The sequence below is a fragment of the Pristiophorus japonicus genome, unplaced genomic scaffold (genome assembly GCF_044704955.1).
Source record: "Pristiophorus japonicus isolate sPriJap1 unplaced genomic scaffold, sPriJap1.hap1 HAP1_SCAFFOLD_1081, whole genome shotgun sequence".
Classification (NCBI taxonomy): Eukaryota; Metazoa; Chordata; class Chondrichthyes; family Pristiophoridae; genus Pristiophorus; species Pristiophorus japonicus.
The window spans coordinates 68361-93939 of record NW_027250736.1 but is presented as its reverse complement, the minus strand read 5'-3'; the positions used below and the strand labels follow the sequence as shown (position 1 = coordinate 93939).

The following is a 25579-nucleotide window of genomic DNA, read 5'->3' as shown; positions in this document are numbered from 1 at the left end:
GCCCAGTGAGATCAGACAGTGTGTAACCCGGGGGCCCAGTGAGATCAGACAGTGTAACCTGGGGGCCCAGTGAGATCAGACAGTGTGTAACCCGGGGGCCCAGTGAGATCAGACAGTGTAACCTGGGGGCCCAGTGAGATCAGACAGTGTGTGTAACCTGGGGGCCCAGTGAGATCAGACAGTGTGTAACCCAGGGCCCAGTGAGATCAGACAGTGTGTATCCCAGGGGCCCAGTGAGATCAGACAGTGTGTAACCCGGGGGTGGGCCCAGTGAGATCAGACAGTGTGTATCCCGGGGGCCCAGTGAGATCAGACAGTGTGTAACCCGGGGCCCAGTGAGATCAGACAGTGTGTAACCCGGGGGCCCAGTGAGATCAGACAGTGTGTAACCCGGGGGCCCAGTGAGATCAGACAGCGTGTAACCCGGGGGCCCAGTGAGATCAGGCAGTGTGTAACCCGGGAGCCCAGTGAGATCAGGCAGTGTGTAACCCGGGGGCCCAGTGAGATCAGGCATTGTGTAACCCGGGGAGATTTCTGGTGATTTTCTGTCAGTCCAGACGGGCGGGAGAGATCTGAGGAAAAGGATAAAATCAAACAGAAATACTGGATATATACTGTTCTGAAAGGTTGGAAAAACACTTTACATTACATTCCACTTCACAACATTAATCTTCTAATTTTCTGCCCTGTGATAATTAGATCCCGGTGAATAGCGGAGTGATTGAGAAAGTTCCACAGCTGGAAGGAAACAGGGATTGTGGACTGAGGAACAACAGCAGGTGAACCAGCACAGGATTGTGAGAGCACCAACCAGTGAGCCCCTTCCGATTGAAAGCGCTTCAATAGATCGACTGGGGAGAAAGGTAAGAGAAAGTGCCATTTACTCAGATACACACCGGTCCTGTAGACAGTACACACAGGTTGCAAGGTAAGACAGGAAATGAGACCGGGAGAGACTAACCACTGAGTACAATTATCCAGCATGAGTCTGTGCAATGGGATGTGAAGTGAGATCAGTTTCTGTCTCTAAACACAGTCACAGTGAATCTTGTGTGTGTTTTAGAGTAAAGGGCTTTGATCTAAGAGGTGACTCCAGTTTGAGGCAGAGCCCAGCAGATGGACCGGTCTCTGTACATTAGGTGCGGCTGAACTCTCACCGACACCATCAGATCTCAATGTTCGAATATTTCCCATCTGGTGAGAAAGCCAATGAAAAGATTGAACCGGAAGCACATCGTCAATTCACTGATCACGGTGCACAGACCCATCTGAAAGACCAGCACGGCCTATCACCCACAGAATCAATTATTCATTCATGGACATTTAGAATTATAAGAAAATATATTGATAACTACTTTATATTGATTACTAATATTGAAGCATTAATCACGAGAGATATGTAGTATTCTAATATACTGAAACACAGATATGGAGAGTTGCAATTTATTGATTGGCGTCGTACTTGACCCCGAGATGAGCTTCCAAACCCATATTCCCTCAATCACCAAGTCCGCTTACTTCCACCTCCATAACATCGCCGGTCTCTGCCCCTTCCTCAGCTCATCTGCTCAAACCCTCATCCATGCCTCTGATCGGCCTCACACCTCGCACTCTCCGTAAACATAAGCTTAAACTTAGGGGGCATAGTTTTAAGGTGGTTGGTGGAAGATTTAGAGGGGATTTGAGGGGGGGCTTCTTTACGCAGAGGGTTTTGGGGATCTGGAACTCACTGCCTGGAAGAGTAGTGGATACAGAAACCTTCACTACTTTTAAGAGATGGTTGGATGGGCACTTAAAGTGCTGTAACCTGCAGGGTACGGACCTCGAGTTGGTAATTGGGATTAGACGAGATCACCTCTTGTTGGCTGGCGCAGATATAATGGTAAGTGCTGCAGGGAATCGAATACGGCCAGGGTGATGTGGACTAGTTTCGATCGCCTGGATGGGTAGGAGAAAAATTTTCCCACATTTTCTTTCCCTAAATTGGCCTGGGTTTTATCTGTTTTTTTGCCTCTCCCAGGACATCACATGGTTCTGGTTGGGGTGGAGTGCAGAATGTTTCGGTGCAAGGGGTGATGCAGTTATGTGAGGCGGACTGGTTGGGCTGGGTGCTATTTACCTTTCCGCCATTGTTCATTGTTCATAGGTTTATATGTAACCTTCCGGGCTGCTGACCGAGGGCCGTGTGGCTCTTTGTCGGCTGGCGCGGACACGATGGTCTGAAATGGCCTCCTTCTGCGCTGTAAATTTCTATGTTTCTTCAACACTCCTGCTCGTATCCTTACTCAAGAACACAAGAAGTAGCGGCAGGAGTTGGCCATACGGCCCCTCCCATCTACTCCGCCATTCAGTAAGATCGCTATTCGATAGAGAATTTTAAAGATTCACAACTCTCCAAGTGAAGAAATAGCTCCTCCACATAGTCTTAAATGACCGATCTCTTATCCTAATACTAGGACCCCTAACTCTAGACTATCCAGCCCTTGTCAATTCCTCTCAGAATTTTATATGTTTCAATGATATCACCTTCCGTTCTTCTAAACTCCAGAGAATATAGGCCTATTCTACTCAATCTGTCCTCAGCCCTCTCATCCCAACTTGTACCAATTTGCGTTCACCCATCACTCCTGTGCTCGCTGAACTACATTGGCTCCTGGTCCATCAGTGCCTCGCTTTCAAAATTCTCATCCTTGTTTTGAAATCCATCCAGGACCTTGCCCCTCCCTATTGCTGTAACCTCCTCCAGCGCGACAACCCTCATATCTTTACATTCCTCCAATTCTGGCCTCTTGAGCAGCCCCAATTTTCAGCAATATTGGTGGCCGTACCTTCAGCTGCCGAGGCCATATGCTCTGGAATTCCTCCCTAAACCTCTCCACCTATAAAATGCTCCTTAATACCTAGCCTTTTGAACAAGCTTTCAGTCACCTGTGCTAATATTTCCTTCTGTGACTGGGTGTCAAAGTTTGTTTGCTAACAGTCCTGTGAAGTGACTTGGGACATTTTACTACGTTTAAGGCGTGATATAGATGCCATTTGTTGCTGATAACTGAAGATATTTTGAATCGTAATATAACGAAACTACAGGCATGGGGAATTGCAATAGATTGATAACTGCAGAGGAAGAGGATTGTTATGTATTGCTCATAGTGTGAATTCTTTTAATGTGAAGTGGCCCAATGACCCCGTTGCTTGTTCCCTTGGATTGGATCTTTATTTATTCCCTTTGGTTTGTTTTCAGTTTCACTGCTGGACCCACTACTCAAAGCACTTTGTCTGATTTGCCCCTGGGAATGAGCAGACTCCTCCCTCATCTCCCACACTGCACCAGCTCTCCTCCTCTTTCCCCCATGGTTGTGTTCCACTTTCTGGGCCTTGGGCCTTCCCCGGGGATTCTCAGTATGAACAGGGGGATGTGTGTTGAGACAGGATGTCCCAGCTCTCCACCTTTAAAAGGACATGAAGAGGGCCCACTGGGCTGAATGGCCCTGCTTTATGATAACACTGCAGTGCCTAGCAACGAACCTCCCTGAGCCCTGCTCATTATGGGCTGGCAGTGTCTGATGGGACAGTGAAGAGGGAGAAAGACTTGGATTTATTTGGCGCCTTTCACGACCAAAGGACCCCTCAAAGCGCTTTACAGCCAATGAAGTACTTTTGGATTGTAGTCACTGTTGTAGTAAAGGAGAGTTACCCTGTATCTAACCCGTGCTGTACCTGCCCTGGGAGTGTTTGATGGGACAGTGTAGAGGAAGCTTTACTCTGTATCTAACCCATGCTGTACCTGCCCTGGGAGTGTTTGATGGGACAGTGTAGAGGAAGCTTTACTCTGTATCTAACCCATGCTGTACCTGCCCTGGGAGTGTTTGATGGGACAGTGTAGAGGGAGCTTTACTCTGTATCTAACTTGTGCTTTACCTGCCCCTGGTGAGTGTTTGATAGGACAGTGCATACGGAGCTTTACTCTGTATCTAACCCGTGCCATACCTGCCCTGGGAGTGTTTGTTGGGTCAGTGTAGAGGGAGCTTTACTCTGTATCTAACCAGTACCGTACCTGCCCTGGGAGTGTTTGATGGGACAGTGTAGAGGGAGCTTTACTCTGTATCTAACCCATGTTGTACATGTCCCGGGACTGTTTGATGGGATAGTATAGAGAGAGTTTTACTCTGTATCTAACCCTGTGCTGTACCTGCCCTGGGAGTTTTTGACGGGATAATGTAAAGGGAGCTTTGCGCTGTATCTAACCCATGGTGTACCTGATCTGGCAGAGTTTGACGGGACAGTTTAGAGAAAGCTCTTCTCTCTATCTAACCCATACTGGAACTGCCTTGGGAGTATTTGATGGGACAGTGTGGTGGGAGCTTTTCTCTGAATCTAACCCATACTGTACCTGCCCTGGGAGTGTTTGATGGGATAATGTAGATGGAGATTTACTGTGTGCCAAACCTGTGCTAACCCAGCAAGTTGTGAAGAGGACGCCAATAATCTACAAAGGGATATAGAGAGGCTAAGTGAGTGGGCAAAACTGGCAGATGGAGTATAGTGTTGGAAAATGTGAACTTATCCACTTTGGTAGGAGAAATAAAAAAGCAAATTATTATTTAAATGGGGAGAGAATACAAAATGTCGTGTACAGATGGATCTGGGGGTCCTTGTACATGAAACACAAAAATTTAGCATGCAGTTACTGCAATTAATTAGGAAGGCAAATGGAATGCTGGCCTTTATTGCAAGGGGGATGGAGTATAAAAGTAGGGAAGTCCTGCTGCAACTGTATATAGCATTGGTAAGACCACACCTGGAGTACTATGTACAGTTTTGGTCTGCTTATTTAAGGAAGGATATACTTGCACTGGAGGCAGTTCAGAGAAGGTACACGAGGTTGATTACTAAGATGAAAGGTTGGGCCTATACTCCTTGGAGTTTAGAAGACTTAGAGGTGATCTCATTGAAACATATACAATTTTGAGGGGGCTTGACAGGATAAATGCAGAGAGCATGTTTCCTTTTGTGGGGGAATCTAGAACTAGGTGGCATAGTTTCAGGATAAGGGGTCGCTCATTTAAAACGGAAATGAGGAGGAATTTCTCCAGGAGGGATGTAAATGTTTGGAATTTTCTATCTCAGCTGTGGGGGCTGGGTCATTGAATGTATTTAAAGTGGGGATAGACAGATTTTTGAAAGATAAGGGAGTCAAGGATTATGGAGAACGGGCGGGGAAGTGGAGTTGAGGCCTGGATCCAATCAACCATGATCTTGTTGAATGGCGGAGCAACCTCGGGGGGCCAAATGGCCTACTCCTGCTTCTATTTCTTGTGTTCTATACCTGCCCTTGGAGCTTTTGATGGGACAGTGCAGAGGGAGGTTTACTCTATCTAACCCGTGCTGTACCTGCCCTGGGAGTGTCTGATGGGACAATATAGAGGGAGGTTTACTCTGTTTCTGACCCATGCTGTACCTGTTCTGGGAGTGTTTGATGGGCAGTGCAGAAGGAACTATACTCTGTATCTGACCCGTGCTATACCTGCCCTGGGAATTTTAGATGGTACACTGTAGAAGGAGCTTTACTCTGTATCCAATTTTGCTGAACCTTCTCTGGGAGTGTCTGATGGGACAGTGCAGAGGAAGCTTTACTCTGTATCTGACCTGTACTGTACTTGCCCTGGGAGTGTTTGATGGGATAATGTAGTTGGAGATTTACTGTGTACCGAGCCTTTGCTAACCGAGCAAGTTGTGAGGAGGACGCAAAGAATCTACAAAGGGATATAGAGAGGCTAAGTGAGTGGGCAAAACTTTGGCAGATAGAGTATAATGCGGGAAAATGTGAGGTTATCCACTTTGGTTGGAGAAATAATAAAGCAAATTATTATTTAAATTGTGAGATTACAAAATATGGTGGTACAGTGGGATCTGGGGGTCCTTGTACATTAAACACAAAAAGTTAGCAAGCAGGTACTGCAATTAATCTGGAAGGCAAATGGAATGTTGGCCTTTATTGCAAGGGGGATGGAGTATAAAAGTAGGGAAGTCCTGCTGCAACTGTACAGGGTAAGACCACACCTGGATTACTGCATACAATTTTGGTCTCCTTATTTAAGGAAGGATATACTTGCACTGGAGGCAGTTCAGAGAAAGTTCCCGAGGTTGATAACTGAGATGAAGGGGTTTTCATAATGAGAAAGGTTGAGCAGATTGGGCCTGTACTCATTGGAGTTTAGAAGACTTAGAGGTGATCGTATTGAAACGTATAAGATTCTGAGGGGGCTTGACAGGGTAGATACAGAGAGGATGTTTCCCCTCGTGGGCGAATCTAGAACTAGGGGGCATAGTTTCAGAATAAGGGGTCGCTCATTTAAAACTGAAATGAGAAGAAATTTCTTATCTGAGGGGCGTGAATCTTTGGAATTCTCTCCCTCAGAGCTGTGGGGGCTGGGTCATTGAATGTATTTAAGGTGGGGATAGACAGATATTTGAACGACAAGTGGGTCAAGGACTACGGGGAGTGGGCAGTGAAGTGAAGTTGAGACCTGGATCCGATCAGCCATGATCTCATTGAATGGCGGAGCAGGCTCCTATTTCTTATGTTCCATACCTGCCCTTGGAGTGTTTGATGGGACAGTGCAGAGGGAGTATTACTCTGTATCTAACCCATGCTGTACCTGCCCTGGGAGTCTCTAATGGGACAGTGTAGGCGAGGTTTACTCTGTATCTAATCCGTGCTGCACCTGCCCTGGGAACATTTCATTAGACAGTGTACATAAGAGCATAAGGAACAGGAGTAGGCCATATGGCCCCTCGATCCTGCTCCGCCATTCAATAAGATCATGGACTCGGCTCCACTTCCCCGCCCGCTCCCCATAACCCTTTATCCCCTTATCGTTTAAGAAACTGTCTATTTCTGTCTTAAATTTATTCAATGTCCCAGCTTCTACAGCTTTCTGAGGCAGAGAATTCCACAGATTTAGAACCCTGTGAGAGAAGAAATTTCTCCTCATCTGTTTTAAATGGGCGGCCCCTTATTCTAAGATCATGCCCTCTAATTCTCGTCTCCCCCATCAGTGGAAACATCCTCTCTGCATCCACCTTGTCGAGCCCCCTCATAATCTTATACATTTCGATAAGATCGCCTCTCATTCTTCTGAATTTCAGTGAGTAGAGGCCCAACCTACTCAACCTTTCCTCATGTCAACCCTCTCATCCCCGGAATCAACCGAGTGAACCTTCTCGGAACTGCCTCCAAAGCAACGATATCCTTTTGTAAATATGGAAACCAAAACTCAACACAGTATTCCAGGTGTGGCCTCACCAAAACCTTGTATAGCTGCAGCAAGACTTCCCTGCTTTTATACTCCAACCCCTTTGCAATAAAGTCCAAGATACCTTTCGCCTTCCTGATCACTTGCTGTATCTGTATACTATCCTTTTGTGTTTAATGCACAAGTACCCCCAGGTCCCGCTGTACTGTGGCGCTTTGCAATCTTTCTCCATTTAAATAATAACTTGCTCTTTGATTTTTTTCTGCCAAAGTGCATGACCTCACACTTTCCAACATTATACTCCAACTGCCAAATTTTTGCCCACTCACTGAGCCTGTCTATGTCCTTCTGCAGATTTTTTGTGTCCTGCTCACACATTGCTTTTCCACCCATCTTTGTATTGTCAGCAAACTTGGCTATGTTACACTCAGTCCCTTCGTCCAAGTAGTTAATATAGATTGAAAATAGTTGGGGACCCAGCACTGATCCCTGCGGCACCCCACTAGTTACTGGTTGCTAACCAGAGAATGAACCATTTATCCCGACTCTCTGTTCTCTATTAGTTAGCCAATCCTCTATCCATGCTAATATATTACCCCCAACTCCGTGAACTTTTATCTTGTGCGGCAACCTTTTATGTAGCACCTTGTCAAATGCCTGCTGGAAGTCGAAATACACCATATCCACTGGTTCCACTTTATCCACCCTGTTCGTTACATCCTCGAAGAACTCCAGAAAATTTGTCAAACATGACTTCCCCTTCATAAATCCATGCTGACTCTGCCTGATCGAATTTTGCTTATCCAAATGTCCTGCTACTGCTTCTTTAATAATGGACAAGGGCAACATTTTCCCAACCACGTTAGGCTAACTGGTCTATAGTTTCCTGTTTTTTGTCTGCCTCCTTTTTTAAATAGGGGCGTTACATTTGCAGTTTTCCAATCTGCTGGGACCTCTCCAGAATCCTGGGAATCTTGGTAAATTACAACCAATGCATCTACAATCCCTGCTGCTACTTCTCTTAAGACCCTAGGATGCAAGCCATCAGGTCCAGGGGATTTATCTGCCTTTAGTCCCATTATCTTACTGAGTACCACCTCCTTAGTGATTGTGATTGTGTTAAGTTCTCCCCCCTGCTTCCCACCACCACATAGCCCCTTGACTATCCACTGTTGGAATATTGTTGGTGTCCTCTAACGTAAAGACTGATACAAAATATTTGTTTAGAGTTTCTGCCATCTCCATGTTTCCCATTATTAATTCCCCGGTCTCGTCCTCTAAGGGACCAACATTTACTTTAGCCACTCTTTTTCTTTTTATATACCTATAGATACTCTTGCTATCTGTTTTTATATTTAGTGCTAATTTACTCTCATAGTCTATCTTCCCTTTCTTCTTCATTTTTTTCGTCGTTCTTTGTTGACTTTTAAAAGCTTCCTAGTCTTCTATCCTCCCACTAGTTTATCACTTTGTATGCCCTTGTTTTTAGTTGGATACCATCCTTTATTTCTTTCGTTAGCCATGGATGGCTATCTTTTCTCTTGCACTCTTTCCTCCTCACTGGAATGTATTTTTCTTGAGAGTTGTGAAATATCTCCTTAAATGTACACCACAGTTCATCAACCGTCCTACACATTAATCTATTTTCTCAGTCCACTTTACCCAACTCTGCCCTCATACCTTCATAGTCTCCTTTATTTAAGCTTAGTACGCTGGTTAGAGATCCAACTTTCTCACCCTGCATCTGAATTTGAAATTCAATCATGTTATGATCACTCATTCCGAGAGGATCCTTTACTAGGAGATTGTTTATTAATCCTGTCTCATTACACAGGATCAGATCTAAGATAGCCTGCCTCCTGGTTGGTTCCGTTACATACTGCTCAAGGAACCCGTCCCTTATGCACTCCATGAACTCCTCAAGGCTGCCCTGACCAATTTGATTTGTCCAATCAATATAGAGGTTAATATCACCTATGATTATTGCTGTTCACTTTTTACAAGCCCCCACTATTTTCTGGTTTATGCTCCGACCAACAGAGTTGTTACTGTTCGGGGACCTATAGACTATGCCCACCAGTGACTTTTTCCCCATATTATTCCTTATCTCCACCCAAACTGTCTCAATACCCTTATCATTTGAGCCAATATCGTTCCTTACTATTGCAGTGATTCCATCCTTTATCCATAGAGCTACCCCACCTCATTTTCCTTTCTGTCTGTCCTTCCGGATTGTCAAATACCCCTGGATATTTAATTCCCAGTCCTGGTCACCTTGCAACCACGTCTCTGTAATGGCTATCAGATCATACCCATTTGTCTCAGTTTGTGCCGTCAACTTATCTATTTTGTTACAAATGCTACGTGCATTTAGACAAAGTGCCTTTAAGTTTGTTTTTTCAACTTTTTTTCCTGCTTGTTTCCTCTCTCCTTCAAACACTTTCATTATTTTTGCTTTCTCATTCCAGCTTTACTCCTCTCCCTATTGAATCTTTTTCAGGTTCCCATCCCCCTGCCAAGCTAGATAAACCTTCCCCAACAGCACTAGCAACCGCCCCCCTCCCCCCCCTGCGAGGATATTGGTCCCTGTTATGTTGAGGTGCAACCCGTCCGGCTTGTACAGGTCCCATCTCCCCCAGAAGCAGTCCCAATGCCTCAGGAAGCTAAAGCCCTCCCGCCTGCACCATCTCTCCAGCCATCTGCTCGATCCTCCTATTTCTGTACTCACTAGCTCGTGGCACCGGGAGTAATCCAGAGATTACTACCTTTTGAGTTCCTGCTTTTTAATTTCTCTCCTAGCTCCCTAAACTCTGCCTGCAGGACCTCATCCCTCTTCCTACCCATGTCATTGGTACCGATGTGAACCATAACCTCTGGCTGTTCAACTCTCCCCCCCAGAGTGTAGAGAGAGCTTTACTCTCTACATAACCCATGCTGTCCCTGCCGTGTGAGTGATTGATGGGACACTTCGAGGGAGCTTTGCTCTGTATCTAACCCATGCTCTTACCTGCCCTGTGAGCTCTGATGGGTTGGTGTAAGGGAAGCTTTCCTCTATATCTAACCCGTACTCTATCTGCCCTAGTTGTGTCTGATGGGACAGTGTAGAGGGAGGTTTACTTTGCATCTAACCAGTACTGTTCCTGCCCTGTAAGTGTTTGATGGGACAGTGTAGACGGAGCTTTACTCTGTTTCTGACCCGTGCTGTACCTGTTCTGGGAGTGTTTGATGGGGCTGTTTAGAGGGAATTAAACTCTGTATCTGACCCGTGCTATATTGGCCCTTGGAGTTTTTGATGGGACAGTGTAGAGGGAGATTTATTCTGTATCTAGTTTTGCTGTATCTGCCCTGTGAGTGTTTGATGCGGCAGTGTAGAGAGAGCTTTATTTTTTATCTGGCCCGTGCTAGACCTGCCCTGGGAGTTTTGAAGGGACAGTGTCGAGGGAGCAGTACTCTATCTAACCTGTGCTATATCTGCTATGGCAGTGTTAGAGGGAGCTTTAATTGGTATCTAACCCATGCTGTACCTGCCCTGAGAGTATTTTATGGGACAATGTAGAGGGAGCTTTACTTTGTATCTAACCCGTGTTGTACTTGCTCTGCGAATGTTTGATGGATAATGTGGATGGAGATTTACTCTGTATCTCACCTGTGCTAACTTAGCAAGTTGTGAGGAGGACGCAAAGAATCTACACAGGGATATCGAGAGGCTCAGTAGGTGGGCAAAACTTTGGCAGATGGAGTATAATGCGGGAAAATTGAGGTTATCCACTTAGGTAGGAAAAATAAAACAGCAAATTATTATTTAAATGGGGAGAGATTACAAAATGTGACAGTACAGAGGGATCTGGGGATCCTTGTACATTAAACACAAAAAGTTAACATGCAGTTACAGCAATGAATTAGGAACGCAAATGGAATGTTGGCCTTTATTGCAAGGGGGGTGGAGTCTAAAAGTAGGGAAGTCCTTCTGCAATTGTACAGGTCGTTGGTGAGACCACATCTGGAGTACTGCATACAGTTTTGGTCTCCTTATTTAAGGAGGGGTATACTTGCATTGGAAGCAGTTCAGAGAAAGTTCCCGAGGTTGATTACTGAGATAAAGGGGTTGTCATAAGAAGAAAGGAAAAGCAGTTTAGGCCTATCCTCATCGTAGTTTAGAAGATTTAGAGGTGACCTTATTGAAACACATAAGATTATGAGGGGGCTCGATAGGGTAGATGCAGAGAGGATGTTTCCCCTCGTGGGGAATCTAGAACTAGGAGACATAGTTTCAGAATAAGGGGTCGCTCATTTAAAACTGAAATGAGGAGGAATTTCTTATCTGAGGGACGTGAATGTTTGGAATTCTCTACCTCAGAGAGCTGTGGGGGCTGTGTCATTGAATGTATTTAAGGTGGGGATAGACAGATTTTTGAATGATAAGGGAGTCAAGGGTTATGGGGAGCGGGAGGGGAAGTGGAGTTGAGGCCAGGATCGGATCAGGCATGATCTTATTGAATGGCGGCGCAGGCTCGAGGGGCCAAATGGCCGACTCCTATTTCTTATGTTCTATACCTACCCTTTGAGTTTTTGATGGGACAGTGTAGAGGGTGCTTTTCTCTATATCTAATCCAGGCTATACCTACCCTGGGAGTGTTTGATGGGACAGTGTAGAGGGAGCTTTACACGGTATCTGACCTGTGTTGTACCTGCCCTGGCATTGTTTGATAGGGGAGTATAGAGGGAGCGTTACCTTCTGCCGAACCCATGCTATACTTGCCCTTGGAGTGTTTGTTGGCCAGTGGGAAGAATCTTTTCTCTGTATCTAACCAGTACTGTACCTCCCCTGGGAGTGTTTGATGGGACAGTATAGAGGGAGCTTTACTCTGTATCTAACCCGTGCTGTGTGGGCCCTTGGAGTATTTGATGGGACAGTGAAGTGGGACCATTACTGTGTATTAAGAACCAAGGTTGCAAGTCATCAGGTTCAGGGGACTTTTCAATCTTTAGTCCTATTATTTTATTGAGCCTTTTTTTTTGTGATAGTGATTGCTTTAAGTTCCTCCCTCGCTATAGTCCCTTGATTATCTATTATTGGGATGTTTTTAGTGTCTTCTACCGTGAAACCTGATACAAATTATTTGTTCAAAGTCTCTGCCATTTCCCTGTTCCCCATTATTAACTCCCCAGTCTTATCCTCTAAAGGACCAACGTTTACTTTAGCTACCCTATCCTTTTTACATACCTGTAGAAGCTCATACTATCTTTTTTATATTGCTTGCTAGTTTACTCTCATAATCTATCTTCCCTCTCTATTATTTCTTTAGTCATCATTTGCTGTTTTTTAAAAAATTTACCAATACTCCGGCCTCCCACTGATCTTGGCCACTTTGTATGACATTGTTTTCAAATTGATACCATCCTTTACTTCCTTCATTAGCCACGGAAGATTCTCCCTTCGCTTAAAGTTTTTCCTTCTCACTGAAATATATTTTTGTTGAGTTATGAAATATCTCCTTTATTGTCTGTCACTGCTTCTCAACCGTCTTACACTTTAATCTATTTTCCCAGTCGACTTAAGCCAACTTTTTTTTTATACCTTCCCGGGATGTGGACGTCGCTGACAAGGCCAGCATTTATTGCCTATCCCTAATTGCCCTTGAGAAGATGGTGGTAAGCCACCTTCATGAACTGCTGCAGTCCATGTGGTGATGGTAGTGCCACAGTGCTGATAGGAAAGGAGTTCCAGGAATTTGACCTCGCGACGATGAAGGAATGGCGATATGCTTTCAATTCGGGATGGTGTATGACTTGGAGGGGAATGTGGAGATTGTGGTGTTCCCATGCGCTTGCTGCCCTTGTCCTTCTCGATGTTAGAGGTCATGGGTTTGGGAGGTGCTGCCGAAGAAGCCTTGGCGAGTTGCTGCAGTGCATCTTGTAGATGGTACACACTGCAGCCACGGTATGCCGGTGGTGGAGGGAGTGGATGTTTAAGGTGGTGGATGAGGTGCTAATCGAGCGGGCTGCTTTGTCCTGGATGGTGTCGAGCTTCTTGTGTTGTTGGCGCTGCACTCATCCAGGCAAGTGGAGAGTATTCCATCACACTCCTGGCTTGTGCCTTGTAGATGATGGAAAGGCTTTGGGGAGTCAGGAGATGACACACTTGCCGCAGAATACCCAGCCTCTGACCTGCTCTTGTCACAGTATTTATGTGGCTGGTCCAGTTAAGTTTCTGGTCAATGGTGACCCCAGGATGTTGATGGTAGGGGATTCGGCGATGGTAATGCCATTGAATGTTAAGGGGCGGTGGTTAGACTCTCACTTGTTGGAGATAGTCATTGTCAGGCACTCGAGTGGCGCGAATGTTACTTGCCACTTATCAGCCCAAGGCTGAATGTTGTCCAGGTCTTGCTGCAAGCGGGCATGGACTGCTCCATTATCTGAGGAGTTTCGAATGGAACTGAATATTGTGCAGTCATCAGTGAACATCCCCACTTCTGCTTTCATACCTTTGTAGTCGCCTTTATTTAGAATCAGGACACTGGTTTAAGGTCTGACTTTCTCACCCTCCAACTGAATTTGAAATTCAACCATGTTACGATCACTTTTTCCTAGAGAATCCTTTACTATGAGATAATTTATTAATCTTGTCTCATTACACAGTACCAGATCTAAGATAGCCTGCTCCCTGATTGGATCTTCAACTTACTGTTAAAGGAAACCATCCCAGATACACTCTTATAAACTCTTCCTCAAGTCTACCTTGGCAAATTTGATTTGTTTAATCAATATGAAGATTAAAGTCGCCCATGATTATTGTCGTACCTTTCTTACAAGCCTCCATTATTTCTTGATTTATACTCCGTCCAACAGTGTAGCTACTGTTAGGGGGCCTATGGACTACACCCACCAGTGACTTCTTCCCCTTATTATTTCTTATCTCCACTCAAACTGATTCTACATCTTGATCTTCTGAGCCAATATCATTTCTCACTACTGCACTGATCTCATCCTTTATGAACAGAGCTCCCTCACCTTTTCCTTTCTGTCTTACCTTCTGAATTGTTAAATACCCCTGAATATTCAGTTCCCAACCTTGGTCACCTTGCAACCACGTTTCTGTAATGGCTGTCAGATCATACCCATTTGTATCTATTTGTGCCGTCAACTCATCTATCTTGTTACGAATGTGAAAGCATTCAGATAAAGAGCTTTTAATTTTGTCTTTTTAACATTTTTTTCCTGCTTTGACCCTACTTTCTGTTACACTCTTATTTTATACATTCTGTCCCTTCCTGTCGCAGTCTGGTTATCATTTCCCCCACCGCTACCCTGCTCTATTGCCTTCTCCTTGCTCTTTGATTTTTTAAATTTCCGCTTACCTAAACCCTCCACCCCCCCACCCCCCACCCCCCACCCGCGACCCCCCCAGTACTGGTGCCAGTGCCCCATGAACCGAAACCCATTTCTCCCACACCAGTCTTTGAGCCACATGTTCATCTCTCTGATCTTATTTACGCTATGCAAATTTTCTTGTGGCTCGGGTAGTAATCCAGTGATTATTGCCTTTGTGGTTCTGCTTTTTAATTTAGCCCCTAGCTGCTCAAAATCCCTCAGCAGGGCCTCTTTCTTTGTTCTGTCTATGTCATTGGTCCCTCCGTGGACCACGACAACTGGATCTTCCCCCTCCCACTCTCCAGCCCAGAGGAGATGTCCTTTACCTTCGCACCGGGCAGGCAACACAGCCTTCGGGACTCCCACTCTCGGCTGCAGAGAACAGTATCTATCCTCCGAACTATACTCTATCCTACCACTACAACATTTATTTTTACTCCCCCCATTGAATGGCCTCCTGAACCACGGCGCTGTGGTCAGTTTGCTCATCCTCCCTGCAGTCCCCGCCCTCGTCCAAACAGGGAGCAAGAATCTTGTACCTGTTGGACAATTGCAAGGGCTGAGGCTCCTCCATCACTACCTCCTGGGTCCCCACAGCTGCCTCACTCGTAATCACACCCTCCTGTCCCTGACCACGGACCAAATTTGAATGAATTAATCTAAGGGGTGTGACTGCCTCCTGGAACACAGCGTCCAGGTAAGTCTCCCCCTTCCTGATGTGTCGCAGTGTCTGCAGCTCGGACTCCAGCTCATCAACGCGGAGCCGAAGTTCCTCGAGCAGCCAACACTTACTGCAGATGTGGTCGCCGTGGACCTCAATGGGGTCAACCAGCTCCCACATGCAGCAGCAGTAACACATCGCCTGCCCTGCCATCTCGAATGGATTTAATTAAGTTTTCACGTTTTGAAAGTTTAGATTTTTAATCCTAGCTCTTAGTTTAAACCAATGCCCAAGAAAAGAGAGAAAAACTGACCAACCAATCACTTCCCTGCTTTCCTGTGACATCACACTTTGAATCTTTTTACTTCTTACCCTCCCAGGTCACTTGGTGCTGTTTCGGCTGTCTGCTCGGCTGACTCACGCCCTTTGTAGGCTTACCGCTGCTCCCACTCTGTGCCCTTTCCGAAGTCCCACTGCTCGGCTGACTCACGCCCTTTGTAGGCTTACCGCTGCTCCCACTCTCGGGCCCTTTCCGAAGTCCCGCTGCTCGGCTGACTCACGCCCTTTGTAGGCTTACCGCTGCTCCCACTCTCGGGCCCTTTCCGAAGTCCCGCTGCTCGGCTGACTCACGCCCTTTGTCGGCTTACCACTGCTCCCACTCTCTGGTCCTTTCCAAAGGGATGGACGCAAGTAGGTTTTCCCCCTCGTGTTGGTCCTCTCACCACCTGCTGCAGGCCCAGTCTGGCAGCTATGTCCTTCAGGACTCGGCCAGCTCGGTCAGTAGTGGTGCTGCCGAGCCAGTCTTGACGGATGTTGAAGTCCCCCACCCAGAGTACATTCTGTGCACCTTGCTACTCTCAGTGCTTCTTCCAAGTGGTGTTCAACATGGAGGAGTACTGATTCATCAGCTGAGGGAGGGCGGTGGGTGGTAATCAGGAGGAGGTTTCCTTGCCCATGCTTGACCTCGAGCCACGAGACTTCATGGGGTCCGGAGTCAATGTTGAGGAGTCCCAGGGCCACACCCTCCCGACTGTATACTACTGTGCTGCCACCCCTGGTGGGTCTGTCCTGACGGTGGGACAGGACATACCCAGGGATGGTGATGGAGGAGTCTGGGACATTGACTGAAAGATATGATTCTGTGAGTGTGACGATGTCAGGCTGTTGCTTGACTAGTCTGGGACATCTCTCCCAATTTTGGCACAAGTCCCCAGATGTTGATGGGAAAGACTGGGCTGGGTGTGCCGTTGTCGTGTCCGTAATCGGGGCGGAGGTCGATGCCGGGTGGTCCGTCCGGTTTTATCCTTATTATTGATTTTTGTAGCGGTGGATCAATTGATGAATCAGTATGGTCTTGAATGGCAGAGCAGGGTCGAGGATCCAAATGACCTACTCCTGCTTCTAATTCTTATGTGTTTATACCTTAGCCCAGATCATTTCTCTATATTAAGAGCAATGGTCCCAACACTGACCCTGGGGACACCACTGTTTACATCCCTCCAGTCTGAAGAACATCCATTAACCACTACTCTCTGTTTTCTGCCCTTTACCCAACTTCCTCTCCACGCGGCCCCACTCCCTTTAATACCATGAGCCTTAATTTGATCAACAAGCCTCCTGTCCGGCACCTTATCAAACACCTTTTGACAATCCATCTACACAACATCCCCTGCATTTCCTTTCTCACTGCACTGTGTTATTTCCTGCAATAATCCCTGCTGTCTGTCCTGAATCAACCCATTTCACTACCAAATGTTGTAACGTTTACTTCTGTAGCCAGAATCCCCCACACAGGGGTAAAGTGCTCTATCAATGACAACAGGAGCCCAGACGTGGGACCGGGCTGTGCTCTGAGCAGGCGCAGTGCCAGTGTGGAGGTGGTCTGAGGTGGAAGAGACGTTCCGCGAGTCGGTAGGAGCTTGTGGGCTCAGTGGAGGAATTGGACCCCTGGGTGGGCTGGGCAGCTTCATAAACACCTGGTGTAGGCCTCAGACCCCAAATACAAGCCCACAGGCCCCATGTTTGACCCGCGGTGATAGACCCGACCGCTCGGGGTAACTAGCCGAATTTTTGGACAGGATTAGGGCGCCTACGTGGCCATCTTGCTACAGGAGCAGAGGGTGGGCGGGGCTTTGGGGTCCCAGTGACTAGGAGAGAAAATCATTCCTCATTTATTCTCAGTCTGCACACTAGGAATGTAGAACTGAACTCAACCAGAGAAGAGGGAGTGAGAAAACAGCAGCTGGAAGAAAGAAATGATGGAGGTAGTGCGATGTGTTTGGATTTCAGCAGCAGGAGGAGGGAGAGTGTGTGGGACGGGAATTTACAGCTTTGGGGGAACAAGAGAGGAAAGAATGTTCCATAGAAACTAGGATTGTCTGTCCTCAATTTCTATCCTGCACTTCCAGTGCTGACTTTTGTAAACTCCTTTTACAGGATATTAGAAAAGGAGGATTTGCAGACGGGAAACTCCAACCAATCATATCGAGATCTGACAGAGTCACTCGATTCACCTGTATATCATTGGCCTTTGAATGTGGAAGGAGAAACATTTGTCTGTTCTGTCTGTGGGAAAAGATTTTAAACATTTGTGTGACTGGAAAAGCACCGAGACACACACACCCGAGTGAGAGTGTTCCAGTGCACTGATTGTGGAAAGAGCTTTAACCAGTTACACAGCGTGAAAAACATCGCACTATTCACAGCGGGGAGAAACCGTTCATGTATTGTGTGTGTGGACGAGGTTTCAACTGATCGTCCAACCTGGAGAGACACAAGGACACCCGCACCATGGAGAAACCGTGGAAATGTGGGGATTGTGGGAAGGGGTTCAATTGTCTCTCTGCACTGGAAACTCATCGACGCAGTCACAACGGAGAGAGGCCGTTCACCTGCCCCGTGTGTGGGAATGGATTCACTTATTCATCCAGCCTGCTGGCACACGAGCAAATTCACACTGGGGAGAGGCCGTTCATCTGCCCCGTGTGTGAGAAGAGCTTCACTCAGTCATCCAACCTGCGGACACACCAACTCACTCACACTGGGGAGAGGCCATTCATCTGTTCCGAGTGTGGGAAGGGATTCACTCGATCATGTGAGCTGCTGACACACCAACACATTCACACTGGGGAGAGGCCGTTCATCTGCTCTGAATGTGGGAAGGGTTTCACTCGATCAACCCATCTGCTGAAACACCAGCACATTCACACTGGGGAGAGGCCGTTCACCTGCTCCGTGTGTGGGAAGGGATTCACTCGATCATGCATCCTGCTGACACACCAACGCATTCACACTGGGAGAGGCCGTTCACCTGCTCTGAGTGTGGGAAGGGGTTCACTCAGTCATCCAACCTGCTGAGACACCAGCGAGCTCACAAGTGACTCTGGGAGTTGGACTCTGCTGTTATTGTTGCCGTTAATCACATCCAGGTCTGAACCATGTTCACTCGGACAGTTGGGGTTTGTTGCCGCTGGTGTAATTAATCCCGACAACTGGGCTGGAGTTTAATTTTCTAAATATCATAGAATGGTTACAGCACAGAAGGAGGCCTTTCGGACCGTCGAGCCCGTGCCGGCTCTCTGCAAGAGCACTTCAGCTAGTCCTACTCCCTGCCCTTTCCCCGTAGCCCTGCAAATGCTTTATTTCAGGTAATTATCCAATTCCCTTTTTGAAAGCCACGATTGAATCTGCCTCCACCAGCCTTTCAGGCCGTGCATTCCAGATCCTAACCACTCGCTGCATAAAAAAATATATATTTTCTCATTTCGCCTTTTGCCAATCACCTTGAATCTGTGTCCTCTGGTTCTCCACCCTTCCGCCAATGGGAATATTTTCTCTCTACTCTGTCCAGACCCCTCATGATTTTAGAGCACCTCTATCAAATCTCCTCTCAACCTCCTCTGTTCTAAGAGCAATCACCCCAGCTTCACCAGTCTATCCATGTAACTGAAGTCCCTCATCCCTGGAATCATTCTTGTAAATCTTTTCTGCACCCTCTGTCAAACAACTGTCAAATAAATCAGCTTTGTTTCCTACATACAGTGAGTCGATTCCTTGATTTCTCCATGGGGAGGCTAATTGATGTCCTGTTACCGACTGTTTCAGTTTTTAACCTTTTCTCCGTTGTTAATGGAAGACTTATATTTATTAAATGTTTTTCATGGCCTCTGTTTTGGTGATGTTGATTGAGGGATAAATGTTAGCCAGGACACCAGAGAGATCTTTTCAAAATAACGTCATGGAATCTTTTACGCCCACTTGAGAGGTCAGATGGTTCTGATTCTTTTTTTATTCGTTCACGGGATGTGGGCGTCGCTGGTAAGGCCAGCATTTATTGCCCACCCATAATTGCCCTTGAGAAGATGATGGGGAGCCACCTACTTGAACTGCTGCAGTCCGTGTGGTGATGGTACTCCCATGTGTTAGGGAGGAAGTTCCAAGATTTTGACTCAGCGATAATGAAGGAACGGCGATATGCTTCCAGTTCAGGATGGTGTGTGACTTGGAGGGGAACGTGGAGGTGGTGGTGTTCCCATGCGCCTGCTGCCCTTGTCCTTCAAGGTGGTAGAGGTCGTGGGTTTGGGAGGTGCTGCCGAAGAAGCCTTGGCGAGTTGCTGCAGTGCATTTTGTACATGGTAAACACTGCAGCCACGGTACGTCAATGATGGAGGGAGTGAATGTTTAAGGTGGTGGATGGGGTGCCAATCAAGCGGGCTGCTTTGTCCTGGATGGTATCGAGCTTCTTGAGTGTTGTCACAGTTGCACTCATCCAGCCAAGTGGGGAGTATTCCATCACACTCCTGACTTGTGCCTTGTAGATGGTGGAAAGGCTTTGCGGAGTCAGGAGGTGAGACACTCGCTGTAGAATACCCAGCCTCTGACCTGCTCTTGTTGCCACAGTATTTATGTGGCTGGTCCAGTTAAGTTTCTGGTCAATGGTAACCCCAAGGATGTTGATGGTAGGGGATTTGGCGATGGTAATGCCATTGAATGTTATGGGACGGTGGTTAGACTCTCGCTTGTTGGAGATAATCATTGCCTGGCACTTTTGTTCGTGAATGTTACTTGCCACTTCTCAGCCAAGCCTGAATGTTGCCCAGGTCTTGCTGTATGTGGGCTTGGACTGCTCCATTATCTAAGTCGTTGTGAATGGAACTGAACACTGTGCAGTCATCAGCAAACATCCCCACTTCTGACCTTATGAAGAAAGGAAGGTCATTGATGAAGCAACTGAAGATGGTTGGGCCTAGGACACTGCCCTGAGGAGCTCTTGAAGCGATGTCCTGGGGCTGTTGATGATTGACCGCCAACCACCACAACCATCTTCCTTTGTGCTAGGTATGATTCCAGCCAGTGGAGAGTTTTCCCCCTGATTCCCATTGACTTCAGTTTTATTAGGGATCCTTGATGCCACACTCGGTCAAATGCTGCCTTGATGTTGAGGGCAGCCACTCTCACCTCACCTCTGGAATTCAGCTCTTTTGTCCATGTTTGGACAAAGCTGTGATGAGGTCTGGAGCTAAGTGGTCCTGGGGGAACCCAAACTGGGCATCACTGTGCAGGTTATTGGTGAATAAGTGCCGCTTGATAGCACTGTTGGCGACACCTTCCATCACTTTGCTGATGATTAAGAGTAGACTGATGGGGGCGGTATTTGGCTGGATTGAATTTGTCCTGCTTTTTGTGGACAGGACATACCTGGGCAGTTTTCCACATCATCTGATAGCTGCCAGTGTTGTAGCTGTACTGGAAAGCATGGCTAGAGGCGCAGCTAGTTCTGGAGCACAAGTCTTCAGCACAACAGCCAATATGTTGTCAGAGCCCATAGCCTTTGCTGTATCCAATGCATTCAGCCGTTTCTTGACATCACGTGGAGTGAATCGAATTGGCTGAAGACTGGTTTCCTTCGGAGGCGGCTGATATGGATCATCCTCTTGGTATTTCTGGCTGAAGATGGTTGTAAACACTTCAGCCTTTTCTTCTCACATTATCAAGATATAGAATCAGTTTGTGTGGAGATAAGAAATCACTGGTGGGAGTAGTCTACAGGCCCCCTAACAGTAGCTACGCTGCAGGACAGTGTATAAATTGAATTATTTTCATTTTGATTGGACAAATCAAATTGGCAAAGGGAGCATAGAAACATAGAAAATAGGTGCAGGAGTAGGCCATTCGTCCCTTCGAGCCTGCACCACGATTCAATGAGATCATGGCTGATCATTCACCTCAGTACCCCTTTCCTGCTTTCTCTCCATACCCCTTGATCCCTTTAGCAGTAAGGGCCATATCTAACTCCCCCTTAAATATATTCAATGAACTGGCATCAACAACTCTCTGCGGTAGAGAATTCCACAAGTTAACAACTCTCTGAGTGAAGAAGTTTCTCCTCATCTCAGTCCTAAATGGCTTGCCCCTTATCCTTAGATTATGTCCCCTGGTTCTGACTTCCCCAACATTGGGAACATTCTTCCTGCATCTAACCTGTCCAGTCCCCTCAGAATTTTATATGTTTCTATGAGATCCCCTATCATCCTTCTAAACTCCAGTGAATCCAGGCCCAGTCGATCCAGCCTCTCCTCAGATGTCAGTCCTGCCATCCCGGGAATCAGTCTGGTGAACCTTCACTGCACTCCCTCAATTGCAAGAACGTCCGTCCTCAAGTTAGGAGACCAAAACTGAACACAATATTCCAGGTGAGGCCTCACTAAGGCCCTGTACAATTGCAGTAAGGCCTCCCTGCTCCTATACTCAAATCCCCTAGTTATGAAGGCCAACATACCATTTGCCGCCTTCACTGCCTGCTGAACCTCCATGCCAACTTTCAATGACTGATGTACCATGACACCCAGGCATCGCTGCACATCCCCTTTTCCTAATCTGGCGCCATTCAGATAATATTCTGCCTTCGTGTTTTTGCCACCAAAGTGGATAAGCTCACATTTATCCACATTATATTGCATCTGCCACGTGTTAGCCCACTCACCCAACCTATCCAAGTTACCCTGCAGCCTTTTAGCGTCCTCCTCACAGCTCACGCTGCCACCCAGCTTAGTGTCATCTGCAAACTTGGAGATATTACACTCAATTCCCTCATCCAAATCATTGATGTATATTGTAAATAGTTGGGGTCCCAGCACTGAGCCCTGCGGTACCCCACTAGTCACTGCCTGCCATTCTGAAAAGGACCCGTTTATCCCGACTCTCTGCTTCCTGTCTGCCAACCAGTTCTCTACCCACGTCAGTATATTACCCCCAATACCATGTGCTTTAATTTTGCACACCAATCTCTTGTGTGGGACCTTGTCAAAAGCCTTTTGAAAGTCCAAATACACCACATTCACTGGTTCTCCCTTGTCCACTCTATCAGTTACATCCTCAAAAAATTCTCGAAGATTTGTCAAGCAGGATTTCCCTTTCATAAATCCATGCTGACTTGGGCCGATCCCATCACTGCTTTCCAAATGTGCTGCTATTTCATCTTTAATAATTGATTCCAACATTTTCCCCACTACTGATGTCAGGCTAACTAGTCTATAATTACCCGTTTTCTCTCTCCCTCCTGTTTAAAAAAAAGTGGTGTTACATTAGCTACCCTCCAGTCCATAGGAACTGATCCAGAGTCGATAGACTGTTGGAAAATGATCACCAATGCGTCCACTATTTCTAGGGCCACTTCCTTAAGTAGTCTGGAATGCAGACTATCAGGCCCCGGGGATTTGTCAGCCTTCAATCCCATTAATTTCCCTAACACAATTTACCACCTAATAAGGATTTCCTTCAGCTCCTCCTTCTCACTAGACCCTCGCTCCCCTTGTATTTCCAGAAGGTTATTGGTGTCTTCCCTCGTGAAGACAGAACCAAAGTATTTGTTCAACTGGTCTGCCATTTCGTTGTTCCCCATTATAAATTCACCTGAATCTGACTGCAAGGGACCTACGTTTGTCTTCACTAATCTTTTTCTCTTCACATATCTCTCGAACTTTTTGCAGCCTGTTTTTATGTTCCCAGAAAACTTCCTCTCAAACTCTATTTTCCGCCTTACATAGAAAATAGGTGCAGGAGCAGGCCATTCAGCCCTTCCAGCCTGCACCGCCATTCAATGAGTTCATGGCTGAACATAAAACTTCAGTACCCCCTTCCTGCTTTCACGCCATACCCTTCCTGCTTTCACGCCATACCCCTTGATCCCCCGAGTAGTAAGGACTTCATCTAATTCCCTTTTGAATATATTTAGTGAATTGGCCTCAACTACTTTCTGTGGTAGAGAATTCCACAGGTTCACCACTCTCTGGGTGAAGAAGTTTCTCCTTATCTCTGTCCTAAATGGCTTACCCCTTATCCTTAGACTGTGACCCCTGGTTCTGGACTTCCCCAACATTGGGAACATTCTTCCTGCATCCAACCTGTCCAAACCCGTCAGAATTTTAAACGTTTCTATGAGGTCTCCTCTCACTCTTCTGAACTCCAGTGTATACAAGCCCAGTTGATCCAGTCTTTCTTGATAGGTCAGTCCCACCATCCCGGGAATCAGTCTGGTGAATCTTCGCTGCACTCCCTCAATAGCAAGAATGTCCTTCCTCAAGTTAGGAGACCAAAACTGTACACAATACTCCAGGTGTGGCCTCACCAAGGCCCTGTACAACTGTAGCAACACCTCCCTGCCCCTGTACTCAAATCCCCTCGCTATGAAGGCCAACATGCCATTTGCTTTTTTAACCGCCTGCTGTACCTGCATGCCAACCTTCAATGACTGATGTACCATGACATCCAGGTCTCGTTGCACCTTCCCTTTTCCTAATCTGTCACCATTCAGATAATAGTCTGTCTCTCTGTTTTTACCACCAAAGTGGATAACCTCACATTTATCCACATTATACTTCATCTGCCACGCATTTGCCCACTCATCTAGCCTATCCAAGTCACTCTGCAGCCTCATAGCATCCTCCTCGCAGCTCACACTGCCACCCAACTTAGTGTCATCCGCAAATTTGGAGATACTACATTTAATCCCCTCGTCTAAATCATTAATGTACAATGTAAACAACTGGGGCCCCAGCACAGAACCCTGCGGTACCCCACTAGTCACTGCCTGCCATTCCGAAAATACCCATTTACTCCTACTCTTTGCTTCCTGTCTGACAACCAGTTCTCAATCCACGTCAGCACACTACCCCCAATCCCATGTCCTTTAACTTTGCACATTAATCTCCTGTGTGGGACCTTGTCGAAAGCCTTCTGAAAGTCCAAATATACCACATCAACTGGTACTCCTTTGTCCACTTTATTGGAAACATCCTCAAAAAATTCCAGAAGATTTGTCAAGCATGATCTCCCTTTCACAAATCCATGCTGACTTGGACCTATCATGTCACCATTTTCCAAATGCGCTGCTATGACATCCTTAATAATTGATTCCATCATTTTACCCACTACTGAGGTCAGGCTGACCGGTCTATAATTCCCTGCTTTCTCTTCCCTCCTTTTTTTAAAAAGTGGGGTTACATTGGCTACCCTCCACTCGATAGGAACTGATCCAGAGTCAATGGAATGTTGGAAAATGACTGTCAATGCATCCGCTATTTCTAAGGCCACCTCCTTAAGTACTCTGGGATGCAGTCCATCAGGCCCTGGGGATTTATCGGCCTTCAATCCCATCAATTTCCCCAACACAATTTCCCGACTAATAAAGATTTCCCTCAGTTCCTCCTCCTTACTAGACCCTCTGACCACTTTTATATCCGGAAGGTTGTTTGTGTCCTCCTTAGTGAATACTGAACCAAAGTACTTGTTCAATTGGTCTGCCATTTCTTTGTTCCCCGTTATGACTTCCCCTGATTCTGACTGCAGGGGACCTACGTTTGTCTTTACTAACCTTTCTCTCTTTACATACCTATAGAAACTTTTGCAATCCGCCTTAATGTTCCCTGCAAGCTTCTTCTCGTACTCCATTTTCCCTGCCCTAATCAAACCCTTTGTCCTCCTCTGCTGAGTTCTAAATTTCTCCCAGTCCCCAGGTTTGCTGCTATTTCTGGCCAATTTGTATGCCATTTCCTTGGCTTTAATACTATCCCTGATTTCCCTAGATAGCCACGGTTGAGCCACATTCCCTTTTTTATTTTTACGCCAGACAGGAATGTACAATTGTTGTAATTCATCCATGCGGTCTCTAAATGTCTGCCATTGCCCATCCACAGTCAACCCCTTAAGTATCATTTGCCAATCTATCTTAGCCAATTCATGCCTCATACCTTCAAAGTTACCCTTCTTTAAGTTCTGGACCATGGTCTCT

General features: G+C 46.5%; 1 pseudogene; it reads left to right on the top strand.

Annotated features, from left to right (window-relative positions):
* Positions 1 to 215: 215 nt before the first annotated feature.
* LOC139241445 (zinc finger protein 850-like) overlaps positions 216 to 25579 on the top strand; it is a 70068-nt pseudogene continuing 44704 nt past the window's right edge.